This window comes from Myotis davidii, unplaced genomic scaffold (assembly GCF_000327345.1).
Source record: "Myotis davidii unplaced genomic scaffold, ASM32734v1 scaffold1685, whole genome shotgun sequence".
NCBI lineage: Eukaryota > Metazoa > Chordata > Mammalia > Chiroptera > Vespertilionidae > Myotis > Myotis davidii.
Window position 1 is genome coordinate 5,915 of NW_006295988.1, and position 5,822 is coordinate 11,736.

The window sequence follows — 5,822 nt, forward strand, 5'->3', positions numbered from 1 at the left end:
TGAGATTCCCAAAGAGGAGAAAGAATATTCAATTGTATCTGCTGTGGTACACTGCTTCATTGTCACATCTACTAAATTTTATGATACCTTCTTATCACAGACAGCTTTGTGCAGGCTGGGGCAGTACAGAGAGCTCTAGAACATTGCTTGTTCTTAACATTCTAATGACCATGTGAGGGAGATGTACATCCAGAAAACGAAATAGCTACATAAGTTGTTCTATAACAACTATATACAAAAGTCCCATTGAAGAAGTGATCACTATTCGATGGAGAAGACAAAGAAAGCCTCTTAGAGAATCTAGAATTCTAGGTGAACCTTAGGAATGTCTTCATTGTTAGTTAAATGGATAAAAGGGTGAGGGCAAGGCTTACGAATAAAAGATAATATGTTTCTGCCCTGGCCAGTTTGGCACAGTGGATAGGGCATCGGCCTGCGGACTCAAGGGTCCCGGGATCGATTCTGGTCAAGGGCATGTACCTCGGTTGTGGGCACATCCCCAGTGAGAGTGTGCAGGAGGCAGCTGATCGATGTTTCTCTCTCATCGATGTTTCTGGCTCTCTATCTCTCTCCCTTCTTCTCTGTAAAAAATCAATAAAATATATTTTAAAAAAGATAACATGTTTCTGAATGTATAAAGAATGTGGAGTAGTTTGGAATAGTTTGTCCTTAATTGAGGGATTCTTGGAGGTGTCAAGTAGGAGATAAATTGGCAGTCATCGGAAGGTACCAAATTATAAGAGCTCTGAATGCTAGCTAGGCTTAGACTGTACCTTACTTCCCTGAATTAATTTGGGTTGAGGCCTCTTTCAAAATAAGAAGATGGAGAATAAATATTAATTCAGTGCTTGTTTTATGGGATGTTTTATGGGTCTAGTCTCTATACTAGCCCAATAAGGATTGCTGGGCAGCTTTATGGAAATGCAGTATTTCAGGCATATTGTGAATAAAAATCTGCATTTTAATAAGATTCCCAAGTGATTTGTATAGTCACTAAAAAAATTGAAAAGTAGTATAGGGAGGAGTCATTTGATTCTGTTATTCTAAGTCAAATGTTTATAAGTAGGAACATATTTTTCAAGAGAAACTCTATAAGGAATTGGATTTCAGCCTACCCCATAAAGGCATAAACAATTCATAATTAGAAATACTCTGTGGGATCTAGTGCTAAGTTCCAAGTGAGGCAATAACTGCTGGAGTGAAGAACAGAAACACAGACTTGTGTTTTGTTTAGGAAAAGGAAAAAAGGAAGAGACGTCTGTCACACTGCTAAGTGCTGGATTAGACATTGTGTGACATAAGCTTAGTGGCTGGGGGATCCTGATTCTGGAGTATAACAGCTGTGTTGCCAGGAGAGATCTAAGGTGCTTGTAGGAAATTCTCTCTTCCTTAACATAAAGGCAGCCTTGATTCAGGAAAAGAAAAAATTATTTTCATAAATTATACAATTTCTAAGACACTTTGTCAAGTAAAAATGTACAATGTGGATTAGTATGTGTAGTAGTAGTATGTTAAAGTGAAGTATCTTGTTATTTGCACATGTACAAATATGTATGTGGGAACAATTCCTAGGAATGGGATTATTTGTACAGAAGCTGTGAGTATTTGTAATGTTTGTAGATTTTATTTAATTGATCTTAATAAGTATTGTGTCATATACACTGCCACCAGTGGTGTATAACAATACTACATTATATATCCAACTATTTTATCTTTGCCAGTGTGAGTTAAAAAAATGGTATCCAAGGTTGCTTCAATTTGTATCCCTCTAACTGGTGAGATTGATATCTTTAAATCTATTTAAAAGTCATGTATGTGAAGTATCCACATTCTTTGCCACTTTTTCTACAAAGGTATTTCTTTTCCTTTCTTATTTATAGGAATTATTAATACACTAGAGGCCCAATGCATGAAATTCATGCAAGGTTGTGTGTGTGTGTGTGTGTGTGTGTTCCTCAGCCCAGCCTGCAGCCTCTCCAATCTGGGACTCCTCGAGGGATGTCCAACTGTCCATTTAGGCCCGATCCCTAAACGGGCAGTCGGACCTCCCTCTCACAATCCAGGACTGCTGGCCCCCAACTGCTTGCTTGCCTGCCTGCCTGATTGCCCCCTAACCACTCCCCTGCCAGCTTGATCGATGCCTTAACTGCTCCCCTGCTGGCCCAATTGCCCCTAACTGCCCTCCACTGCCTGCCTGGTTACCCATAACTGCCCTCCACTGCCGGCCTAGTCACCCCTAACTGCCCTCCCCTGCAGGCCTGGTCCCCCCCAACTGCCCTCCCCTGCTAGCCATCTTTGACCACATGGGGGCGGCCATCTTGTGTGTTGGAGTGATGATCAATTTGCATATTACCTCTCTATTATATAGGATTAGAAAGAAGCCAGCCCTTTGTGATATAGGTAGCAAACCTTTTTGGAAAACACAGGCCTAGAGATAGATACTTAATTTGCTGCTGACCCAATATTTTCTTAGTTACAGTGATTACCAAGGGGGTAGGATGGGGTATGTCTCTTTTGAAAAGCATGTTCGATATTGTAGTTTTATATTTGGAAAGCACACAGAAAAAGTCTTATAACATAAAATGTTAAGAAAGTAAAACTTGCTGAAATATTCTTTACTGGTGTGACAAGGTTAAAATCAATTGAAAATGTACCTAAGAATGTGGTTAATTTAAAAAGTTTATATACTGTTGTGAGAAATCACAAAGCTGTTTTAAAAAGAATGTTTTCCTATTCTTTCCACTAGGTTACCACCAAAGAACATGATTTTGGTCTAGGGGCTCCAGTTTCCGAAGCTGGAAAATACCAGAATACTCTCCAGCTAGAACAACAAGTGAGAACTCAAGATAAATTCATCTCTACACTGAAATTACAGGTTACATTTAATTTACATATGTATTTATTTCCCTGAATTAATTTTGGCTGGGGCCTATTTTAAAATAAGAAGGCAGAGAACATTAATTCAGTGCTGGCTTATGGTTTTATTTTCTGGGTCTAAAATCATTTCATTTTTATCTTAACCATTTTGATACACAGAGTCTGAGTCAGTGAGTGCCAACTGTGTGCCTGGTGTTTTATGAGGTGCTTTCAAGTACATAATCTTACTTCATCCCAACCTTGTGAAACTTCTATTTTACAGACATGGACGCTGAAGTTCCAAGAGGTTAAAGAATTATGATACTGGACTAATGAATGACAGAGCTAGGATTCCTCTGAACTCCCCAGTCAGCTAGGATTTGAACCCAGTTCTCTGAACTGCAAGTTCGGTATTGCTTCTACTTTCCTGGTGCCTGGATCTGTGGTGTAGCTCTTAATACATGCCATTTAAGGAAACGGCCTCTTCTAGGAAGAAAGAGTAGACTTACTTTTCCCTATTTTCCCTACTAAGTACAGCTAAAAACCCTGAACATTATGCATAAAACAAACATAGGACAGTGAGAGATGAGAAGAAGGAAGTCGAGTTAGGGACCTCAACACACAGTGAATGACACATTCGTGAGTTCCTGGATTTTTCTGTTTGCTCCATATACTCCAGACAGAGTGCTGGAGAAACGGCACTGAAAACAGTAGGTGCAGACAAAGAAGGATATCAGAAAAGCTGTCTTTTTCTTTAGCCAAAGGACTCGGAGAGGGACAGCCTAGCAAGGCTGACTGCTTTTAGACCATAACTGCCTGCCCTAAGCAACACAATGGAAAAAGCGATTCCTGCCAGCAAGGGCTAAGAGCCCAGACTTCTACCCTTGCCCGCCCACCCACGGTGGCAGTGGTGGACATGTGAGAGCAGTCGCGAGGCACCTCTGCTCTTCCTGCTGTTGTGGTATCAGCAGAGGCCCAGTGAGGAGCCTGAATTTCCATCCCTGCCCAGCAGGAACAAGGAGCTTCACCTTCTCCAGGTGTCCATGGAAGCCTCTGGTAAAAACTGGACTTCCTCCCCTCCCACCCCAAGCAGGAACAGAGCAGTGTCCCTCTTCTCTAGCTGGAGCAGTGTCACAGGAAGCCCACTAAAACACAGGATCCAGAGTCTTAGAATACCAAGTTTCAATTAAAAGAAAAAATCACTCCTTATCCTAAAAATCAGGAAGATCTCAATTTCAGTGAGAAAAGACAGGATATGCCAGGATCGATATGAATTAGATATTACAATGATCTGACAAGGATTTTAAATCAGCCATCTTATAAACGCTTCAGCAAGCATTTTTTACATACCTGGGATATAGAAAAGAAAATAGAAAATCTCAGCAAAGAAGTAAAAGAGATAAGGAGATATAAACAAGAACCATATGGAAATTTTAGAAGCAACCAAATTGTTCCTCAATAAGTGAATGGATAAACTGGTGCATCCATAGAATGGAATTGTAAAAAGAAATGAGTTATCAAGCCACAAGAAGACATAAAGGAACCTTGAAAGCATATAGGTAGGTGAAAAAAGCCAATCTGAAAAGTTTACATATTCTGATTCTAACTACGCAACCTGAAAAAGACGAAACATTGAGACCTTGGAGGGAGAGAGAGATGAATAGAGCGCAGGTGATTTTTAGAGCAGTATTCTGTCTGATACAGTAATGATGGTTACATGTTAGCATACAATTGTCAGAACCCATAGAATCTACAACCCAAAGTATGAACCCTAACTTAAACTGTGGAGTTTAGTTAATCATAAGGTATCAGTGTTGGTTCATCACTTGTAACAAATGTACCACATTGTTACAAGATGTAAAGCAAAGGGGAAACTGTGTGTGTATGTTTGGGGGTGGGGAAACAAAAGGTATGTGGGAAATCTCTGGAATTCCTGATCAGTTTTTCTATAAAACTGCTCTAAAAAATAAAATTTATTAAAAATGTACAGAAGGAAATGTTTGTAAATCATATATCACATAAGGGATTAATAACCAGAATATAGTATAAAGAACTACAACTCAACAACAACGACAAATCCAATTCAAAAATGGATAATGAACTTGAGTAGACATTTCTCCAAAGAAGGTCTATCAATGGCTAATAAATATATGAAAGGATCACCAACCATTAAAGAAATGCAAAACCACAATGAGATATTACTTTACACTCATTAGGATGGCTATTATAAAAAACAAAAAACAACCAAACAAACAAAAAACAGAAAATTACAGGTATTGGTGAGGATGGGGAGAAACTGGAGCCCTATATGGTTGCTGGTGGGAAAGTAAAAATGGTGCAGCCATGTTGAAAAAAGTTTAGCAGCTGCTCAAAAAGCTAAATATAGAATTTCAGTATTTTCCCAGCTATTCTACTCCTAGGTGTATGCCAAAAGATTAAAAGCAGGCCCTCAAACAGATACTTGGACACCAATGTTCATAGCAGCATTATTCACAATAGCAAAAAGGTAGAAACAACCCAGATATTCATCAGCAGATGAATGGATAAACAAACTGGCACGTACATACAATGGAATATTATTCACCCTTAAAAAGAATGAAATTTTGATAGAAGTTACAACATGGATGAGCCTTGAAAACATTATGCTAAGTGAGATAAGGCAGGCACAGAAGGACAAATATTGTACAATTCCACTTATATAAGGTACCCAGAATAGGAAAATTCATAGAGTTTTTGTTTAATGGGTACAGAGTTTCTATTTGGGATGATGGAAAAGTTCTGGAAATGTATGTAGAATGGTTGCACAACATTATGAATATACTTAACACCACTGAATTTTACACACAAAAATGGTTATAATGGTAAATGTTATGGTATGTCTATTTCATCACAACAAAATTAGTTAAAACAAATGTAGTAACTGAATTAAAAACTCAGTGTTCTCAAACAACAAAATACACAGGGAA

At 38.7% G+C, this 5,822-nt stretch overlaps 1 protein-coding gene across 1 annotated transcript in view; it reads left to right on the top strand.

The window, feature by feature from the left end:
• Window positions 1–2,747: 2,747 nt before the first annotated feature.
• Window positions 2,748–5,822, top strand: part of LOC102752201 (testis-specific gene 10 protein-like) — a gene marked incomplete at its 3' end in the record, with an annotated part of 83,068 nt that continues 79,993 nt past the window's right edge. The window contains exon 1 of the mRNA XM_015568599.1: window positions 2,748–2,875. The remainder of the gene's footprint in view (window positions 2,876–5,822) is intronic.